We start from the raw sequence: 22917 nt of genomic DNA on the forward strand, positions 1-22917 counted from the left end.
AGTTTCCTATAAAATCATAGTACAAATAGCTGTGCAAAAATCTTAGTGTCCTCTATTTAGAGGATAAGAAAGTTAGATGGTCTTGGGATTTCTATACGGGAGCAGGAATCTGTCTTGAGTGCTTTCAGTCTGGACACATTTCAGTTTTTGAAAAATGGTATTTGCTGTGACACCCTTCACTTCTCCCTGCCACACACACTAGGGCGAAAAATTATTCCTTTTATTTAAAACAATTTCTCACTTGTAGAGGGAAAAGCTTTCCATTATACACTGTCAGCCGAGGAGTTTACGTTGCTTCTGGACAGGTCATTTACCAGGACGAGAGGGAAACAAAGTGATTTGGTTCCCCCCGCTGCCTTCCACATTAATGCCAAAGGACTGGGAACGGGGAGCAAGAGAGGGGAAGTTACCCCAGACAAAGCTGCTTCATTCTACAGCTGTGCAGAGACCCTAAGGACACTCAGGAGGGTGGAAAAACACCCAGTTCCTTTTAGTTGCCCTCATGCTTGGCTGCTCTAGTAAGGGTCAGGGTGAATTTGGTTCTGCTGCAGTAGCACCTTCCTCACATCCGCCCCTGCAAGACGCAATTATTTTGCAGCATGGAAGAGGTCAGCTTTGCTTTGGGTCCTACAAGAATGGGAAGGACTGTTTCTGCATGAGGGAAAGCAGGGGCAAAGGATTGGGTTTGTGCCGGTCATCTCCTGCTCTGCTCCAGCAAGGCTGGAGGAAGGAGTCAATGTCTGGGGGATGACTATTTTAAGGACTATTTTTAGCCTCCCTCTTCTTTTCCCCATCTCGAAGCAAGAAAGAGGAAAAGGATCACAACTTTGTCTTTCTTCTTCACCTGGCAACACCTCAGCACCCCAAAATCCTCCACATTTAACCTGAAATGTGCTATTCCCTGTTGCCAGTAGACAAGGTTGGACAATGACCTTGTTCCATCTGACCTTAGTGCAAGACAGGGCAGGACCCAGGGCCAAGGTGTGGGGAAAATCCAGGCTCTTCACCCCGCAGCCAGGTCTGGGGTTCCGTGCAAGCCCAAGACCCAAGTACAGGTTTGCTTGTGAGTGACACGGGTGGGAGGAAAACACTCTCCGACACGAGCCTGTTCGCAGCCAGCACTAAATCCACCCGGGGAGGAGCAGGAGTGAGAGCAAGCGCCTTGCAGAGGCAGACCTGTAATGCCAGTTATACAGCACCTATGCACAGAGCTGAGCCTGAGGCTACACTCTCACTGCTCTTCAAATTTCCCAGTTTTATGCATTTCTTCCAAACTTTGATGAAGCATCTACTCCTCAGATCCAAATCCCTGCCTGAGGCATTGCAGGATGGAGTGAAAGTTTCTTTGAGGCTGGATTTCGCCGTCTCCAGCCTGTTCGCACTGTCCCACCCACTTCTCAGCCCTTGCCAGGAACATGGGTTTCTGCAAGCTCGTTCTTGTGCAAGGCAGAGCCCTGGAAATGTCAGAAAATGTGCTTTGTTCCCAAGTTCTGCCTCGCTGAAGGCTGGAGGTGGAATATGAGGACGTGCCCAGGGAAACCCAGCTTCATGCAAACAGCCCTGCTTGTCACCAAACTGCCACGTTCTCTGGACCTTTTCCAGCCATGCAAAGCAAACAGGGAGGAGACGAGGTGCTCCCAGGCGCTGCTTTAAGCCGTTGCCCTGCCAGTGCAGTGCTGGGGGCAGGAGGAATAAGATGCTTTATTTGCAGCTCCGTCTCCTGGCAGGACTGCTGGCCTTCCACGCAAGCTGGCCCTCCTCTGCCACAAAACCAGCTACGTGACCTCAGAGAAGTCCCTGCTTCATCACCAAGCACGCAAGAGGCAGAGGGTGAAAGACAGACCAAACCCTCAGGACAGGGACCATCTCGCACCGGGTTTCATCCAGGTTTTAAACATGCCAGTGCCCAGCTTGGGACAACTTTTCAGGTATAACCATGCTGCGTTTGCAAAGCCCTGCTGCAGACCAGTTGCAGGAAGAGCATCGGAAGCCGGAGGAGAGGTAGGCTTCAGTCGCCTGACGAGCCTGGAGCGGAGCGTGACGGGGAGCAGAGGAGCTCTGCGGCACCGCGGGTGCTCCCCGGGCGCCGCAGGCAGAGCGCAGCCCTGACGGCTCGCGGCAGCCTGCCAGACTCGCCGCTGGCACAAATAGGCCAAGGTGTTTTCCTTTCGCTCCCTCTCACTCCACCCAGAGCTGGAAGAGACCAGACACTTCCTTGCAGGCAGCACAGGGCCCCGGGCAGGCGGGCAGGCATGCCGAGCTCACCCACAGCCCTTCCATCTGCTCTGCCAGCAGAGCCTTCCCAGGTGAGAGATGAAAAGCAGTTGCCATAAACCGGCTTAGAATTCAAGTCCTGTGAAACCAGAGCTCCCAAAAAGGACTTTGTATTGAAAGGGGGGGCCCTAGCAAGAGCCTTGAGACCAGACATGCTCCCAGCCTCTCCTCAGACCTTGCCTCCAGGACACCACCACTCAGTTGGCTTCTCTCCAGTACAACTGTCCTGATTGCAATCTACACTACAAACAACGGTTGCCTCCTGGCAGAGGCCATTTGCTGCCCGGCTCTTGCACTCCCTGCAGGCTGAACACACGGTGGTGACAAAAGGACAGTCCCAGTAGTAAGTTACATCCATGGAAGAGGAAATCAGAGTGGCCACGGATATAACACAAGGAGTTTGATCACCAAGACATTGCAATTGGGCTCGCATATCCAGCTGTTTGAGGCTTCTTTGAAAATCTCTGCTTTTAATTACAAGTTTTTCTATGCTCCTCTATTCTCCCCACACCATGCTGTGACTCACGGCTTGGACTACTAAGCAGACCAGGGATTCCCATAACTGCTGGAGCTGGAGGTAACACCCCGAGTATCACAGACCTCCAGATGTACATCACACTGGAAGGACAGACCTCCTGACTGCATGGCAAAGACACAAACACAGGGAGATGTTTCTTTTAAAGGGGTGGCTTGGGTGCAACTGGTATTACAATTCATCAAGACTCTAGTGGTGAGTCACATGAATAAATTCAACTATCGGTGTCTGAATGCTTCTTGTTCAGCCTCAGGGCTGGTTGAACACCCCACACTTGCAGTATGTCCCCAACAACCACGATGCTTTGCCAGAGGATGACCAAGAAGAGCATCCACCCATCCTCTCACCCACGGCTGTACTGCTCTTGTGATATGTTCCCACAGAATCATTAAGGTTGGAAAAGACTCCTTCTCTCCTTCTCAGTAGAGAAATTTCTCCTAATATCCAATCTAAACCTCCTCCCCTGGCACAGCTTGAGGCCGTTTCCTCTCATCCCATTGCTGGTTACTTGGGAGAAGAGACCAACACCCACCTCACCACAACCCCCTTTCAGGTAGTTGTAGAGAGCGATGAGGGCTCCCCTCAGCCTCCTCTTCTCCAGACTGAACAACCCCAGCTCCCTCAGCCGCTCCTCATAAGACTTGTGCTCCAGACCCCTCCCCAGCTCCGTTGCCCTTCTCTGGACACGCTCCAGCACCTCAACATCCTTCTTGGAGTGAGGGGCCCAAAACTGAACCCAGGATTCGACGTGTGGCCTCACCAGGGGCACAATCCCCACCATGCTCCTGCTGGCCACATTATTGCCAATACAGGCCAGGATGCTGTTGGCCTTCTTGGCCACCTGGGCACACTCCCAGCACCCCCAGGTCCCTTTCCACCAGGCAGCTCTCCAGCCACTCCTCCCCAAGCCGGTAGCGTTGCATGGGGTTGTTGTGGCCAAAGTGCATGTCCTGCAGCTTCCCAGATAGAGATGTCTGGCCTGTTGATTGGAACGTTGCACGTCTTCCTCAGCCACACTGCTTCAAAATAAACTGAGAGGCAGAAATCCAAGCCGTTTTCATGTCAAGCTTCAAAGAAGATAGTCTAAACAAAAGGGAACGCTTCAGTAAAGCATGTATGAGCAGGGAGCATCTGGTCTTTCCCCTGGCAGCATTGAGAGAGATGCAAGAAAAAAGTTACCAATAAAGTCAGGTAACAAAAAGGATGTCTCGGTATGGGTATACAGGTCTTCATTAGAGCCCACTGAGTGTTAACCTGCTTCCTCTACAGAGGCAGAGCCCTGTACGGAGGGACACACACCTGGTTCAGGGAGCTGCATTTGTTTCAGGAAAGCAGCTCTTTGTTCTCCGGATCAAGCGCTCAGAGGAGGCAGGCAATCGTCTGCTTCTCCAGGGGTAGGGATACACAGCGAGACACTGCAGCTTAATGGAAACGTTCCTCTGGGTCAAGTGGCAGAACCAGCTGCTTTAATGTAGCCATGTTCATTTCAGAAAGGAAGAGAGAATGAATTAACAGCCTCTGAGCAGGGAAGTCTCCTGGTGAGCAGTCATACACATTCTAGAGGTCATGCCCCACACTTGCTCAGAGAGCCCAGCTTTTAGCGCACCTGGGCCAGACCTCCACTCCATTGCCTGCAACAGCATCATTGCAACCTCTGGCTTCACCCAGGAGGTACCAGAAAACATCAGAGTGGAACTGAAAAAGAAAGCCGCTGACAGAACGTATCTGTTAACAAGACTGCACCCACTCAACGAGGATGAGCAACAGAGCATATCCACAAGAGATAAGTTTCTCCTCGCTGGGCAGACATGCTCACCTCCTCCATCATATCCTGGGTGAATAGTTTTTTTTTTTTAAAAAGTGACATCACAGAAGCTTCACAGCTTCATTTCTCCAGCTCGCTCCCCCACAGTTACCATTTTCACAGCTCAGCTACTATAAACTAGTGAAGAGGACCCTCCACCCCTGTGAGCTTGGAAATCTCAGAGACAAACCTGAACTGCAACCCAACTCTTTCATCCCTGGAGAGGCCATTTGGAAGAACCCCTAAAAATAACCAGCTCTGACTTTCCTCAAACCACCTAGAAATTCATATGTTGCCTAATTAACCTTGTCAAAGCTAGAGCAACAAGTCCTTATAGTACCAGTAGTGTTGCTACCTCAGCTCCATCTTAATAACCAGCAGCCTGGCCACGTATCTGAAAATCAACCAGTGATTAGCTCATACTATCAAATTCTTGTTCCATATAACCCAGCTCCCGAAGTGATCTTTATTTTTAAAAAGCTTTCAGCCCAGGTAATTTCCAAACAGAACACTAAATCACTAATCTCACCAAGCAGAAGTTATTTCACAATTAAGCCTTTTTGTTTCTGTGGGACAAGGACTTCTTGCTATAAGTCAGGAGATCAGAATGGGGCCCGCAGGGCTGAGAGCACGGGTAACACCTAGAGAATACCAATACACTCCTGACACAATCCTAATAAATAATAATGAACATGGTATAGATAAGGAGATCATTATAGACAGACTTAACTACAGGTGTGTTAAGTAGAGCAAACCTGTGAAGTATATATTAAGAGATTTAAACATCTGTATGGATTGCTGAAAAGCAATTATCCAGGCAGAGCAGAAGGCAGCATCTGCCTGAGAGCAAGTCGTAGGTGCCATTTTTAAAGACCAAAAATGAAGACTTCAGCCAGTTGAAACCAAAAGTGGGGTCAATAAACCAAGACCAGCTTGGCAGCCTGAAGCATGAAGACTGCTACAGCCTCTTCAGAAAGTCAGTAAATGTCTAAGCGTACGGTATATTCTGGAGTCAAGAAACTGAGACATTGGTTTTGATACAAGTGTGAAGTCCAGGCTCACCTTTCACTTCTCCAAGAAGGACCAACCCAAAAACCCTGTCTTAATATTTCAGAGGACTTCATGCAGAATTAAATCCATTTCTAAGCTAACAGAACTGCTGTGTGATCATTTATACTCACTTATATCCCAGTCCTTCTTAAGAAATATTACTGAATTTAGTAGGATGCAAATGTATTGCGAGAACTGACACCCATGGTCTAAGGAATACCACCAAGTCGCATTCAGGGCCTCAGATGCATTTTCTGCTGTAAAGCTGCGTGGGTATGTTTATTTGATTTGGGGTTTTTTTTCCTCGCCAAGGTGAGGGGAGATGGGGAGAGCAGCGGAAGACTAGAAATGGAGGAAACCATGCTGTCTGCCATATCAGCAATACAAGAATCACTAAACTGAGACAAATTTTACCTAGTAGGGGCCCCTGAAGCAGCTCCTGACAGGAAAACGTGGGAGTCCAGTTAATGGAACTAAGCCAGAGTCCAAGAGCACACAATCAAAGCTTTCACTTTTTATAACCAAGGCAAAAAATACTGTCCCAGCATTTTTGGGGAAGAGATCCGGGGTGAAACCTAGACAGTCAAACCTAAAGCTGTGATCCGAAAGAACCTCTGCTCAGCTGCCAAATGAGCTTACAATACCCCCTGATGCATCTGGAAATATTTCCAGGAGTCTTTTCAGAAGCAGAACAGCTTCTGTATGGGCAGCCCAGACCCACACAAGAGCCAGCTACTACAGAGAAACATCAGTGTGCTCCAGAGGACCTGGCCTGAAATCCCAGCACATAATGGTGAGCTAGGCTTTCCACACACTGGAACCATTTTTGTATCATGGCTAGTGGCTAAAATACTCATCCAGTGCATAGGAGACCCAAATCCAATTCCTTTTATGAGAGAAATAGCCAACTGCCAGCATGGAGCTGCAGCCACACTGAGATTTACAGGGTTTGGCAGGGAGTTACCCAGCTTGCTCCGTCCTTCATTACCACTGAAGTCAATGAGCTTCCAGAGAAGATAAAGGCCACAAACACTACGCCAACACCTCTTTAAGAGCAAAACCTGTCTTATAAAACAATAATCATTCCTCCGTCTACTCTGCTTAAACCTTGTTTCTTTCCCTGTGCAATATCAGAAATAGCCTTTGGCTGTCACTCAAAGCTCCGGTATTTTTGACAATGTCATCCAGCTATGGATGGAAGATTGCTCGAGTCCATTTAAGCCCAACCTACCAATGGTTCCTACTGCCAACCTGCATTGCCATTACACGCCCAGCACAGCTCTTCAGATTCATGCTTACAGAAGTTCCAGCCTTCAGAAAGAAGAGGGCTCTGAATTCCCTGGAGCATCTACATCTGGCCTCAGCCTCTTTGAGGATGTTTTCACTAATTTAGATTAAGAAAATCATCAGACCATGGATTTGATTAGAAATGCTGTCAAGCCTCACTTTCCCCTCTCAATTCCCTCCCTTCCTCCCCACACACAGAAGAGCAGGAAGAGCTGCCTTAGTTCAACTTCTGTTTTTGTTGAAAAAGGACATCAGTTTTGTTTTCACTAGAAATGGAAACCCAAACGTGAGTTTCAGCAATAAGCGGTATGTAAAAAAATCCACTTCTTGCCAGGACTTTGTGCTTCTCTAATAACTTCAAGAAAAGAAAAAAAAAAAGATCTAATGCAGAGCCAAAACATACCACTTGGTCTCGCATGGGATCTGATCAAACATCTAAAGGCATTTGAAATTCCAGGAAGGGAGAGCTTCCTCATTCTTAAGGAATATAACAAAACGTACAGAAGGAATGAATTTGTTTCATTGCAAGTCCTTTATGATTTACCCCCATGATCAATATAACCCAAAAGCTTTGAAAGAGGCTGAGTATTCCAAGCATTCACCTGCAGTCTATGGGAGACATAGGACACCATTCAATTAAAAGATAATAAAACAGACTATGTTCGGCATTTGTTTGTTTGAAATTCAAAAGGGTTTTCAGATCTGCCTGCTTAGCCTATCTCCTACAAAAGCCATAAATCTCCCTCTTCTAGCTAAACCAAACCATATTCTTATGTTTAAATCATATGAATGAGCTCAAAGACCAGAGGAATTTGCAAGCGCCAGCCCTTTTCTTCCTTCCTTCCCAACATATCCTATGGCCTTTGACAAGTCTCTAGAAATCCAACTTTTGGGAGCAGAGACCTCCCATCTTTCATTTGGGAAATTTGTTTTTTGAAAGACACTCTGCTGTCGACCTGCCAGTATTTGCACAAGGGCATGCTAGGACGGAAAAGGATATGACTTGATCCCATAAATGTTTTTAAAAGGCAGGGATATGTCACGCTTACCTGGCTGATATCAAATACACACTTGAAAGTCACCCTGAATACACAGCTGGGTGGAGGAAAGGAGTCACTGATAAGCCACCAACTAATACATGAAGCAGACCACTGAGTATCTGATTATGGCAAGAAACACTGAGCACAGGAATAGTGAAAAAAGATGAAATTCTGGGCAGTTCAAGCACAAGAAACAAGCAGCACATGTCCATCCTGGCTGTATTTCCCCTAAGGATCCTAACACGCCTTCATCCACTCTTCCAGGAAAAAGCATCTTCCCAACAGCAAAGGTGGTCCTGCAACACAGGCCCCCATCTCAGGGGGAAAGTCCTCCAAAGAGATAAAGCCTATCAGCTGCAAAAAGCACCGTCTGGTTCTCCTGGAAAGTCAAGGTGAAAACCAATGTTCAAACCCAGGAGGCTCAGTTAGTAACGAGCCCAGAAAGCATCCTCCCGCAAAGAGCCTGGGCTGTGCCTCGTCCCACCCTGGGTGCACTGCGCACAACTCAGTGCGGCATCAGACACCCCGATGCTGAATCCAAAGCCTCATCTTAACGGGCAGGAATTTGCTCTGATCTTTTGTTGGTGACCTTGAGTGGTCTTTCAAGCTCAGCTCTTACATGAAGGCAGCAGCAGCCTTTACGGCTTAGACTTTAAACACTCTGGAGGAAGATAGAGCCTCCTTCTAGATAACTGGCAATGCAATCTGAAAGGAGAACGATACCGTCCCCATGCTGAAAGCAAGTCGCTCAAGTGTGTTTCAGCAGAGGCTTTAAACCCTCACCACCCAACACACCACAGTGCAGGAGGAGGAAGCGCCAAGAGCAGAAAATTGAGAACAAGGCAAAAAAAGGCCTGTGAATTTAAACCACTTTTGCAATCCTCAAATATTTTCGCTTCCCCGAGGATCCATCACCCCTCTTCCAAACAAGTAGGAGCAAGGTGGTCTCCCCCAGCAGAAAGCTTTGGATGATAACCAGCAAGAATATTATGTTTAAGCTTCAAGGACTGAGCGTTCCCACAGGATTCGTGGATGGCACTGCTGAGCCAGAAGGATGCATTTAACAGTTGCTTAAGTTCTGGCACCCGCACATATTTCCTTATGATAAAGTCCAACACAGGCAGCTTTCAGATGTTGTGTAAATATTGTCAGCACTCTGGCACAGCTCCTTTTTTCATGATTTGTTTTACACAATCCTCAAGTGTTTCATAAACGCTAATTATATCTCCCGATTCCTCTAAATGAGCTGCAAGTGCTCCACATATGAGGAAACCAAGGCAAAGCGAGGATTGCTGCTTCCCACCAACACATTGGCAGAGGTGAGCAGGCTGAAGGAGCTTTACCTCCTCCCATGAATGAGGCTACTACCTAACGTAAGATGGCACATTTACCGAGAGTCAGTGCTGTTGCCACCTCAAATGTGATTCCAGGTTTCTAGGACAGCAGGGTAGGAGTTCAACATTATGACCTTCTCCGTGGCCATGCAGTTTAAAAACTTAAGCACCACCTAACGCTGTAGGGATCTTCACTTTCAGCATCTTGTCATAAGTTGTACCATCTGCTGAACTCTTCAAACTGTGTACGGAGTTCCTAGACAATGGATCCTATCCCAACTCCCTAGCTAGATCTTGCAGATATCTTCAAAGCAATAACAGTGCAACCAGTTCAGTCATGGTACGGATTTCTCCTTTGCATTTTGCCCCAGTACATAACTAAACAGGCTGAAGCTATCACCTGGGTCCGTATTTTCTTAAAGACTGTTCTGTCAATTCTTGTGTGCTTGCCAGCCAGATTTCAGTGCCAGCAAATATCAAAAGAACCAAGAGCACCACATAAATGAGGTTAGAGTCCAGAAGAGTTTCCAGGTGAGTACTACCTATGTGCAAAGCTTTTATTTTATGATTAATGTCTTATTTGCAAAATAGGAGCAATAAGCCCCAGCACTAAAGGTACATGCATCTAGAAGTCACTTCAGTGCAGGGCACTCCTCTGTTTTCCATCATCTACCACTGAATCTATAACTACGTGTTTTGCAAGGAGTGATGGGCATTATGAAGATGAAATGAGAGATTAAACTCAAAAGCATTTTATGGAAGTTAAATGGACACGATATACCTGGCAAAGAAGCAAGGCCTGAAGTCTTAACAATATGTTTCCTCATCACCTAGAAGAGGATATTTCAACAGCTGGAGATAAGTGGAACATGACCAGCTGAGCTCCTTTCCTTCCCCTGGAGCACACAGAAGCAGCAGGGAGCACTGCAAAGCCACATCATCTCACATCATAGCATGCTGCCCAACATAGAAGGCACTTCAAAGCCAACGGAGAATGCGAAGCTGTGTTGTGTTTTCTGCATTTTGAAACGAAACCAGCCTTAGAGAGGTTCATAGGTGGTTGCGCTAAAAGAAAAACATAATTATTGATTTTTTGCTAAGCCTTGGCAATTCCACAAGTTACCCATCCCCATTTCAGACAATAAACCAGTATCAAGCTGTCACTGATGGGCAGCCCACCCACACCTCACAGGTGAGCTCCAGTGCCAACGCTGCTATGATATTTTAACCCAGCACACTGAGAAGGTGCTCCCTTCGAGCTGAAACGGTCCACGCATGGAAGATTTTACTCCAGGCTGGAGAAAGGATGGGACGTCACCTGCGCCCCGGTTTTGCAAAAAGCCTTCAATATACCTTAACAGCCCTAAAGAGAATTTAAGCACATCCAAGGCTCCACATCTGAGCTAATTGCTTTAGCTCAAGGGAAAATGCAACGAGATACTAAATTTGCTGCCAACTCGCTCAGTCATTCGCACTCCTGGTCCCTTTTCTCCTCTGCCCTGGTGTGACAGTAGCACTGCTGAAGCCTCCCAGCACCCGCAGCCAACAGGCTGATGTGGCTGTGCCGCTGAGGACCCAAAACAAGCCCGTGCCGCAAAGCCAGCAGCCTATTAGTGCCTGGGTGAGGTCCAGGGTATTTGGGCAGGAATCATCATGGCAACCCATTTCCCCCACCTTTACCAGTTAGTTGCCCAGTGCACAGCAGCTCAGCTACAGACAGCAAGCCATGGCCTCTGCACCACCCTCAGCCACGTTTCCCACCAGCTCTGCATCTCAGCTCTTCCTCCTCTTCCCACATGACGGGCAAACCCCTGAAGAGGGGAAGGATTATCATTCATGGCCCTGCAATGCCTCTGGGGGACAAGAGTCCATCACAGCAGGCAAGTTCTGCACTATTAGTCAGGGTTGTGAGTTCTCTGGAGAAGGGAACTTGCCCCAAAATAGAGGTAAAATATGCTGCCATGACATACACCTGGTCCAGTTAGAGTGACTTTTAAAAACATTCTATAGCAGCATAGTATTATATATGTAAAAGAGATGAAATGCTATATACCACATAACTTGATCTCTACAGAAAGGTCTTATACTGGGAGAAATTCCTGCTCTTCACAGGAACTTATTACACCTAAACGAGTGTAAAAGGAGAGAGGGATAAGGAATTTCACAGAATCACAGAATCATTAAGGTTGGAAAAGACGTCCAAGATCATCAAGTCCAACTGTCACCCCAACACCACCATGCCCACTAAACCATGTCCCCAAGTGACATGTCTACACATTTTTTGAACACTTCCAGTGATGGTGACTCCACCACCTCCCTGGGCAGCCTGTGCCAATGCTTGACCTCTCTCTCAGTAGAGAAATTTCTCCTAATATCCAATCTAAACCTCCTCCCCTGGCACAACTTGAGGCCGTTTCCTTTCATCCCATTGCTGGTTACTTGGGAGAAGAGACCAACACCCACCTCACCACAACCCCCTTTCAGGTAGTTGTAGAGAGCGATGAGGGCTCCCCTCAGCCTCCTCTTCTCCAGACTGAACACCCTCAGTTCCCTCAGCCGCTCCTCATAAGACTTATGCTCCAGACCCCTCATCAGCTCCGTTGCCCTTCTCTGGACACGCTCCAGCACCTCAACATCCTTCTTGTAGTGAGGGGCCCAACACTGAACCCCGGATTCGAGGTGTGGCCTCACCAGTGCTGAGTGCAGGGGCACGATCCCTGCCCTGCTCCTGCTGGCCACATTATTGCTGATACAGGCCAGGATGCTGTTGGCCTTCTTGGCCACCTGGGCACAATTAATTCTCATTGCAAAGCACAGATGGCAGTAGTTTAATACTCAGGGTTGTTTCTTTTTTTTAAATACCCAGCGTTAATTTATTTGGGCATCAAAACTCTGCAAGCATTAACTGTGCTCTGACATGAAAGCACCAGGATTTAGGGCACAGGTCATGCTTTTACTAAGCCTGGCACAAAAAACTCCACTCTTCAACAGCATCAGAAAGATATAAGAGCGAGAGGCCAGGACAGTGTTTGCATCAGATCGATCTCATGGGCACAATGAACCACCGAGGATAAAACTTGCATCCTGCGTTTCTTAACACTTTACGGTCAAATGGAACGAGAACCAGAGATTTGCTGCTGCTGCTACCACCACCACCCTGGAATAAAGCAGCCTGTGCCAACTCAGCAGGCAGACTTCGGCTAAGTTCAGAAAGAGGCATGTGCATGCTGGTCTGTTTTGTAATTGGAGTGGTTTTTGCATTGCACCTTACATAAGGATTAGACTCCTAAATTCCATACTTAGACAGTTAGCAAGCCTTGCATTACTTGTGGTACATACATATACCACTTTACTCTGTGCCCCAACATTAACAGGAATTTGGAAAAGGCACCAAGAGGAAGGAAGCAAACGCTATTGCGCTATTATACAATAATGCAGTATGGCCCAGAGGACAACCAGCCACTGTAGGAAAAGTGACTTTTTGACTGTGCTATCCAATCTTTCAGCGTTGGCAATACAAACTGTGGGCTGAAAAATCCTATTGCAGCTTCAGTTTCTACCTGTCACTTGAAGACGAATAATGGCACACGGTCTAGAGATTAACAAGCAATAGCATCCACTTGTTTCCATATTTGAACGATGAAACAGGAAAAGCTTTATGCCATCTTAAGCAAGCAAAATCACAATAAACAGATAGCACATGAGAGGAGGGGTTTTTAAGGCATCCAGAACTGGGCTTTGTCAACTCTTTGGTCTGAAGGCTATACTGGAAAAATCCTTAAGAAATCATGAACCATGAGCTTATGCTGTCCCTTGAATCTAGCCTGTCTGGCAATGTTGAACACCCAGATCTTGGTCCAGATGGGAATCAACAGAGCAAAACTGATGGAGAAAAAGTTTAAATCGACAAAGAAAAATGTTTTGTTGATTTGTACAAAGCCACAGGTGAGGGATTGCAACCTGAGCAGAGACACCCAAGAAGAGGGACTGCACACTGCGGAGGCTGAGTGGAAGCCAGAGGAGCTCCTGACCTGTGGAAATCACCATACCCGATTTCTGCTCAGTGCAAGAAACACACAATCAAAGCAAACAAACTTCAGAGGAAGGTGCAAGACGCTCACTTGCTTCATTCTTCGCTCTCTGCAAATGGCGGTATTGAGTACTTGCTGCTCACATGCAGGCAAGAGCGTGGGGTAGCTGAGACATCATCATGACCAGGGCTTGACTCAGACACAGCTGGGAATGGAGTCCTAGCACTACGGACCCAGAACAAGCCTGCCTACTCGGCACAACGCAACTCCACGCAGACGAGCAGCAGTTGTTTGAAAGCTCTGCATCAAGGGGAGGATGGTTTACACCTGCTATTTCCCCTTCTGGAAATGCAAATAACCGCACAGGCTGGGAGGCAGGTCTCCATCTTTGGAGCAATTTGACATGTTATTTGTTTTATCTGCCTTTCCTGCAGGACACAAAGTGACATGTGGCTTGTGGCATTACACAGCCTTCAAAAGCTTCCCCGCCACTGTAAATTAATTAATCTCAAGGAGGGAAGAGCTCACCAAAACAAAGAGGCCTCTAAGCAGAAATGCTGCCTCCGGGGAAGTTACCTTGCCTACTTCTGCTGCCTCCTCCATCTTACCCCTTCATAAAACTCAAGTTCAAGTCCCAACAGGCACCACTTTTAATGTTCTCTGAGCTGCACAAAGGAGCAGGGTACACGTGCTACCGAGCCGGAGTTACACGCTGCCCCATCTCCTCCCACTCCCAGTACCTCCCTTCTGCACCTCTGCTCACCCCAATTTCCAGGACACCAGTTTAATGAAGACTAATGTGTACCCTCCAAACATGCACCATACGCTACTTCTGGAAAAGAAACATCGCCTAATTTTAATATTAAAGGATCATTTTTCCCCACCCTGAGCACATGAAGTTTGCTTAGCAGACAGCACTGTGTGCCTGTTCCATTAAGTCATAGAAATCACGCCAAGCTCCACTTAAAAAGCAGCACAACTCATTTTTTTTTCACCCCCAAAAAAAAGCTGCATGTGCAAGACTGCTGGCCATGTATATAGGGCATTAAGAGGCTGCAAAGGCAGAGATAACTTCATATAGCATCAGATGGCTTGAACTAGATAAACACACAGCAACTAAAAGATTGATATTTATCTTTGACAAGCATTTTGTTGATGACTAGCAGGACGATGAGCTGGGCATTCGGATTCGGCTCCAAAGGTGACCAGTGTTGCCAAAAAACTCAGACATTTCTCAGCATGTGGAAAAGGGGAGAAAAACAAACAAGACAGGCAAGCTATTTCAGCCAAGCAGTGTATAACCAAAGATCTGAAACTAGTATTTGTCTAAGAGTGAGCTTAAACCATTCTTGCACTGGTCCCAGAAGCAAAGCAGCTTAAGCTTCCCTTACTGGAGGTAAGGCCTGGAGAGACTGATACATGTCAGATTCTCACCCTTAAAGAAGTGGTTACACCACCTTTAGGACTATCCTGCCACTTCAACATCATTTTGGGACTTGCAGGGGGCACAACAAGTTGGCCATTAGGACATCCGAGCCCTGCCTCCTCTCACTTTGACTTCAGCCCACTTCTAACGCTCCCAAACTCCCCCTGCACCTTGCACCACGATTAAGTACAGGAGATGCATTTCCTAGACTTTTCCTCAAACTGCTTACCTACCTCCTCGCCTTGAGGGTACTTTGCCCTTTGGCCCATAGTCACCGGCACAATACTGGGATTAGCTGGCCAGTTCTGCCGCTTTCTGCTTGGAGAGGCAGGAATTTGTACTCCTACCCCAGTTACGGATCAATCCTGCATCTAGCCACAGGAACAAAAAAAATGTCTTCGCAACCTGTAACAACCTCATGATTTAGGACACGAAGCCTTGTTTGACTAACAACCACCGCGCAGCATGCACAGCAGCCCTGAGAGCGCCTTTTGGGAATATGCCAAATTCATATTTCTGTCACTTTCCCCATCTCGCATGTCCATATATCCATTTATACTCATTTCATTAGTAAATTGCCCTATCCATTTACTTAGCTATTTGTCAGTGCGGCTGTCACTTTAATTACCTCTGTCTACATGGATTGCTATTATTTATCTGTCTTGTTTGCCATGCACCATCCACCAAAATACATTCTTCCCTTAACGATAGACACTGATGTTATCTGCGAGCTTGACCTAGGGAGCAATGCTCTTAAAAAGACAAACTGTTTCAAAGCAGATTTGTGAATTACGCTGTCTCGTTAAGAACTAGCGTCGACGACACCGCTGGAAAGCCGGTCATCGCCACTCCTCTGAACGGTGAGGGAGTCTCACACCGTGGACGTCACCCGTCTCTACAGCTACACGGGGCACCTGGACACAGCAATGGGGTCTGGCACCGCTATCCAAGCCAGCTGCCATCCACGGACACGCACCTGAAGCGACATGGTCACAAAGCATTAAAATTCAGCTAGATTTGGGTCCATCTCCACCAGCACACACCCTCTTGCTGAGCTTTTCTCACACATATCTGTAGGATGGAGCAGGGCTGCTTTGTTGTGACATTGCAGGGATGTCCCTTTCCCTCTGAGATACCTGAAGGAAACACTGTCCCTCCAAAAAGGTCATACCCTGCGCACTAGTTCTGCCTTAACCCTTTCCCTACACATTCTACTCTATTCCTTTCTCTGGGAGATTGTTGAAGAAACCTTACAGATTTCTTCCTAAAATTAATAGCTGTCTTGCTCCACTGTTTTTCCTTTTTCACCAAGTGGAATTCAAAGCCAAACACATTTGAATTAACCCAGCTTTCAAATCCAAGAGTATTCGACTGGATTCAAGGAAGAGACCAAGCACCTTTCACCACTAAGCAAGCACACAAATCACCTTGCATACATCTCCATTCTTCTCTTGCCCATCGCGCCGCCTCAAAGGCTCCCATGGTAGAAACATGCTAGAAATTGCGATGGGGATTTATAGGAGATGCCTTGTACGCCTTTGTCTGTGGAGACTGGCAGCCTCAAGCCTGCACGCTTGGACCAGGGTGTCAGTTACGGGGAAACCCCATTCCCCTCTCCAGGGAAGGGACGACTTCTTATCCAGCAGCTATGACAGACTTAATCTGTGCTGGGGTGCTTAGTGGAGAAGCAGCCCATCATCCACATGGCCTGTTCAGCAAATTGTCCTTCAGCAGGCACACCACCAGAATCATGCTGCTCACCTGGGGTGCTTTCCTCTGTCTGCTCATCACACAAATGAGGATTGACTCAGACCTGCTCACCAAGACCTTGAGCACCAGCTAGTCTTTTGTGGATAAGCAGTAGGGAGAGCGTAACCATTTTGAACAGATCATTCCAGCTGTGGTCAGGCCACATGTCTCAGCTTCCGCACACAGCTTCCACCCATGGAGCCACACACAGCGCCAGCTGGGGGGCTGCACGCCTCTTCAGGCCTCAGCTATAATCCACCTGCAAGCACACACCTCTGCAGAAATCAGTTCCCTCAATTCCTTGAAATATAGCTTATAAAACAGCTCCCCCCCGCTCCAAGCCCAGCTGTAGCAGTCAGACCCAAGGTCAGAAAAGCATCCTGTCCCTAGCTCGGACCATAGCCCACACCTGGCAGGTATAATGGGGCCCACACATCTTTCCCACTGTGTTTTCCCAGCCTCCAGCTGTCTGTGGTTAGAGTCTTTCAGTGCTCCCACGCGCATCCAACCCAGACATTTCAACCCAGATCTGTTGAAGTCACCCAGTTATTCTATCTACATTTTCTTGGTGGCAACACCAGCGGGATCACTGCCCACCTCATAGTGCCTTGCGGCTTCTGCACCAGCCTCACGCTCGTAGGGCCATGCTACGGACCAAACCACATTTTCTAAACGTCCTTTCCTTCTACCAGGTTATTCCTCAGCCAGATCTGTCCCCTAATGTGCCCCACAGCACAGCCCCACAGACAGCGAGGTCAGTATGGGGCACCTTCAGCTGCTGTTGCTGCCGATGGTGCAACAACTCCTTAAACCTCAGCAGGTATCAACAGCAAGTTTTCTCCCTGTGATCTCTGGGAGAGAAACACTTAAAACAGAAGGACTCCTAGAAATACCACCCTCTTCACAAGCCAGTCCAGCCCCTTAGGACAAGCTTAAGGGTTCAGTGGAGAGAATAAAGGCCACAAGAACTAGTCTATCACAGGGAAGGAGCTGCCAAGATCAAGGGCATAGCCACTGTCTGAGGTCCTTAAGAAGGTGGGAAATCTTCGCAGTGAAATAAATGCTAAGCATGATCTCTAAGGCATGGAGAAGTGACAATCTTCTCTTCAAGGCAGGCAGAGGTTTTCACGTGATCTTTTCCTGAGAGGTACATGCATGGGTGGAGGCTGAGAAAGAAAACCCTCAGCCCTGGAACAGTGGAGTACTGCCAGTTGTGATGGGTTTACGATAAGCTAAAAAACATCCATAAGCATTCAACTTCAAAAGCAGGGAAAGGAGGGGAGCTGCACAGAGTCAAATGCCTGGGGCATCCCATTTTCAGTCAGCGTAAGGAGGCTATTTTTAGAAAGCCTGCGTACACCTACAAGAGGACTAAGGCTGGAAAGGAATTCTTCATCTTAATGATCCCCTTCACACAACCTTACAGGTGGCATTTCTACAAAGAGCCACTCCACCCCCTATTCCCAAGGAAAGCTGTCTGCAACACATTCTCCCCAAATGAAAAAAATATCACGACAAAAGGCATTATCACTAAAAAAAAACTTTCCAAGCGTAGATGCAGACAAGCTTCTAGTCAAGCCTCCGTTTCCCTCTGTACGACAGACTCCTGCCCACTTCCCATCTCCTGTGGTAGTTTGCATTAACCTGTGGGAAAAACAGCCAGAATACCCAAGGGAGACCTACAGCTATGGTCTGCCATGGGAGACAGACCAGGTGGGAAACCTGTTCATGAAAAATAGGCACATGAGACACCTGAACTGCAACTACTGCACTAGTTGCTTCAGGGGCCTTGGAAGGTAGATGAGTATCAGATCCAAACTGGTGTTTTCCAACACTACTGCACATTGAAGAACCACGAACTCTGCAGGTTACAACCTAAAAGCGCACACTTTGCTCATGCCAAAGACATTACTACAGTTTCCTCTGGGATGAAGGGTGTGGAGAGGGCCATGGTTTGGTCTGGGACTTAAGGTTGTGGGCTTTATCATTTGTCTTGTTTTTCTTCCAGCTCCGAGGGACTTGCTGCCATCAAGCCAAAACAGTAGTAAAGAAATAGAGCCAGGTTATCCACCCCAACCTGAAGCTGGCCAAAGGGGAGAGCTGTAGGACACAGTGGCTATGCACAGACACAGCAGAGACTGTCATGAGCACCTACAGTCTCACAGCACAGATGGCCCATCTCCCCAGAGTGCCAGCCCGACATCCTCCTCCTCCTCCCCAGACTGTCACCGGCTGAGAGCATGCAGCAAGCATCCCTCCACCTGGCCAGCAATGGAAAGCAGTAGGATGCTGCAAGTCTTTTCCTTAAATGAGATGCCACCTTTCACTCTAAGGATCCAACTATCTTAATCTCCTAAAAAAGAAAAAAAACACAACACATAACAAACTCAAACTTGCCAATGGCCCTCTTTCCTTCTCCCCTGCACCTACCAAACTCTAGCTAAGTGATGGAGTCCCCAAAACACGAACACAAATGAACCACCTTGAATGCTATACTTCCAAGCCTTTTGTTTCTGCTAATCGGGAGAAATTCCACCAGGGCCAATAAAGCTGCATTCCACACTTCCAAAAGCAATCCCAACTGGTATTGTTTTGCACCTCAACCCATCAAGTTGCCAAGCAGCTCAAAAATCCCAAAATCTCCCTACCAGGACCTTACTGTCAGAAAGATGTTAGTGAGGTTCCGAATTTGCATAGATAACTTACGAGCTAGATAGATAACTAGTAACATCACAAGTGGTTCAGAAGAGCCATCAGCCCCACATGAAGAAGATGAACTCTATCCCAGCCAAAACCAGCACCGGCTGACAGACCACCAGCTCAGAGCAAGGGTTAAGCCATCTCATCTCCCTGTGACAATTTTTTCCAGGTGACTTTTCATGTCACTTCTCATGCAACGGGACAACTGACAACTCTGTCCCTCAAAAATACACACAACAGCGCAAGGTGGCACTGCTCCACCCCATGGCCTTAACATTGCTCCCCGTGTTTCTAGTTTCCACGGTTTGTGCAAAAAAGCCCACAAAACAAACACTTGCTAAAAACCAAGCTCCTGCTCTTTGTCCTTGCATGTAGTTAAGGTACAGGTACAGTGAAGGTGGAGGAGATAAATGAGGAGTAGAAACCCTTTTTGTTTTTCTCCCCAACTTTGTCATCAAAACCAATCCGGGACCAGCCCATCTTCCTCTGTCCCCTATCTCTTCCACCACAAAGGAGCAGAACATTTTCTTCCCCTCCAAGCGACCAGGGAAACACTCTTCAGAAATTGCTGCCTGCTCAAATATTTTAAGACAGCAAAGAGAAATCTTCTCTTGAAAGCTTGATAGCATCCCTTTAAATAAGCATTGTGGTTTCAGCTCAGCTTTTTCTTCTTGTTTGCATGCTAGACACACACTTGGATGGCATCATGTTTCCCAGCTGAACCCAACCACATCCCTGCACCTGCATAGCTTGCAGCAACATGAGAAGTCTTCAGCACGCAATTCAGATAGAGATCTATTCCAGCAGCTTTATTGATGTTAATGGAGTTACTTGGGATTTACACACACATAAATCAGAGCACAGGTGGATGATAAATTCTTGCAATGGCAACAATATAGGGAAGGCCAATTTCACCCCTGGTGTAACACTAGTGATGTCAAAAGCCATGCACCAAGCAGCAGCTGTGTTCATAAGCCACCTTAATCAGGCAAATCATTTCATTGCAAATAAACCTGCAAATTCACACAGCATCACTTGCTAGCTCCAGCACCGCGCTACACAGGTCCAGGACCCCACCCAAACAATTATGCTGCAAGTTTACTGCTTTAAAGTACTCCCTTAAAATAACATTTTCAGCAGACTTTGGCATGCAATAGGCAACCAACATTTGTACACGGTCATCTTATCCTTTGCAAAGACATCACCTTCGGACATGGATCATTTTGTAGCAGCAGTTGCATTCAAACCCACAGTAGAAGCTGTTTGGGGAAGTATAACCCTACCTAGTCTTCAAAACGAGCCTGTCAACAGTCTGACACACAAGCATGGCAGCTGGTAAGGGCTTTCAACCAAAGACAAGCAAAGAGTTGTGGCATTCCTTTGCACACCACTGCTCATCCCTCAGCACAGCTGACTGGGAATCAGGATACTTCATCCTTCGCATTTTAAACCTTTGTCCTCTCATGCTGGGGTGGACAATGGTCACTGGTGCCACCAGTGGGCATGGTCCTCATGGTCACTGAAGACCTGGCAAGTCACTCAGCAGTGTTTTCTTTCCATTCCAGAGGCCTGTAAAAATACCCCAATTTCCTGGGCCTTTGTATGACCAGAGAAGCAAGAAAGTCAGCTTACAGCAGGGATCATCAATACCCAAGAGGAGTTGAGCAGCAGTTGACTAATGCTCTCAAAGACCAATTAACCAGTGGATCCTGCGGGCAATGATGGCCTAGGCAGCACAGGCGGGAAGCAATGAAGGTCAAATATATAGGAGAGATGGTAGGTGGCCAAACTACAGCTGCCTTCTGTGGCTACGAGACACAAGTCTGAGTCTTACAGCAAGACTCAGGACCTTGGAAGTCAAACAGTCAAGCAGGTTATAACTAACAGGCACAGCTAGAGACACATCTCAGCAGATTACAGAAATATGGATTGTTGTGGGAGTCTTAGGCTCTCAACCCTTCCAAACAGCAAATTCACGGGCAGGTGGCCTCAAGTAAGTTGTCCTCACTTCTCCACCTGGCCACCAGGGTGTATTCACTCCCCAGAGGCCACCACTCACACTCCTAGGGCTTAACCTCCTACTCCATTAATTGTTTGCCACCCTGCCATGACTAATCTGGATTTACAACCCGGAAAGCGGTAGGGAAAAAGATCTGATCAAAAGGATGATCCTCACAGCCAGAAAACAAGAAAGAGCTGTGTAGCCAGTTGTTCCAGGACACTTAATCCATCAAGCCTTCGCCATTCTACCCTTGGGCTTAGGCTGAGTCAGTTGTGATTTGCTTAAAACCATGAGAATTCCCTCCTCCTCTCAAAAAAAAAAAAAAGCCAGTTGCAAAGTTTGTCAAGAAAGGAAAAAAAGCAAGGACTCACACTACACTTTTACATTATGAATCAGTGGCTGGTGACCAGCCAACTGGCAATTCTCCACCTGTGGCATCTCCATGCTTCTGAATGCCAAAGCAAACACTTTCTTTTCTCTAAAAGCCTTTGCATTCAGCTGGGCTAATTTGTTCTTATACTGCCAGTCACACCACAGGTCCAGGACCACTCAGTCCCACCAGGACACCTTCCGGGGCTAGCTGCTACAAAAACACCTGAGTTGAGCCTTGTTGCAGCATCATTCTCCTACTTGGAGGAAAGTGGGAGTTTTGGGTCCAAACACTTTTTTCAAAGAGAAGCAATAAATATATTGTAGAAGAGGCCAAGCCAGCAACATGTGTCATGAAGCATCAGTCACTCTCCTTTTATCTAATAGAGGATATACCAAAAGACCGAGAGGAAACGCCCAGTTCATGAGCTGCTCAAGTACCCCAGTACAAAAGGCTTTACCCTCCTCCTATCCCCTAAGTCCAAACTTCTACCATTTTGGGTCAATCACTTGCTCCGGCGCCAAGATCCAGATTTTACCAAGACTTTTTTCCACTCCCAGGAGCCGAGAATTTCCCTTGGCTTCTAGATCTAACACAAGCTGGGCTCAACCTTTCTCCAGTGCTCTCCACGCTTTGGAAGTGATCCAATATCCCCTGGACTCACAGAGGTTTTCCATTGGTTTTACTGAGTTCTGGATAAGGGTCTTAAAAGTGTTTTCTTGCTTTTTTCCCCACAGCTTAGCAGAAGTCAGAACCACTTTGCCTGCAGTTTTACAAGAGGCAGCTGGTGAAAGGTTAGATAACCAGACAACATAGCCAAACCCAGGGGAGTCTAAAGAAACCCCTATTTGTGGGCTTTTATGCCAAGTTATTGCTTACAACCTTCTTTTTTCAGGAAAGGGCTGTCTATAAGCCAGAAGTTCCTTTCCTCTTTATCTAATGATCAAGTACCCTTTACAAGACGACTCAAAGACACCAACCAGATGTGCATTTTAACTGCAAGTTCATAGGAAAAATAGCAATAATCTACTACAGAAGCATCAGGTAGGAAAATTGCCCAGCTTGCAAAGCGGGGTCAGTCTTTCTTCACTCGCATCCTTCTAGATCGTGTTCATCTTGAGCCTGCTTTCAGCTGAAGATTGGGCAATGATCTGAAATAAGTAGGTTGCATTCGCAGTGGAGATGCTTTCCTGGCCCAGCAGGAAATGTGAACACCTCATAACATCCCCAGAACCCCTTCAGATTCCTTGGCAATATGAGGCAGAAACACATACAGCACCTCTGTACACCCGGCAGGAAGAATTTCAGGAGTCTC

The sequence above is a fragment of the Phaethon aethereus genome (assembly GCF_964289735.1).
Source record: "Phaethon aethereus genome assembly, chromosome: 17".
Taxonomy (NCBI): Eukaryota; Metazoa; Chordata; class Aves; order Phaethontiformes; family Phaethontidae; genus Phaethon; species Phaethon aethereus.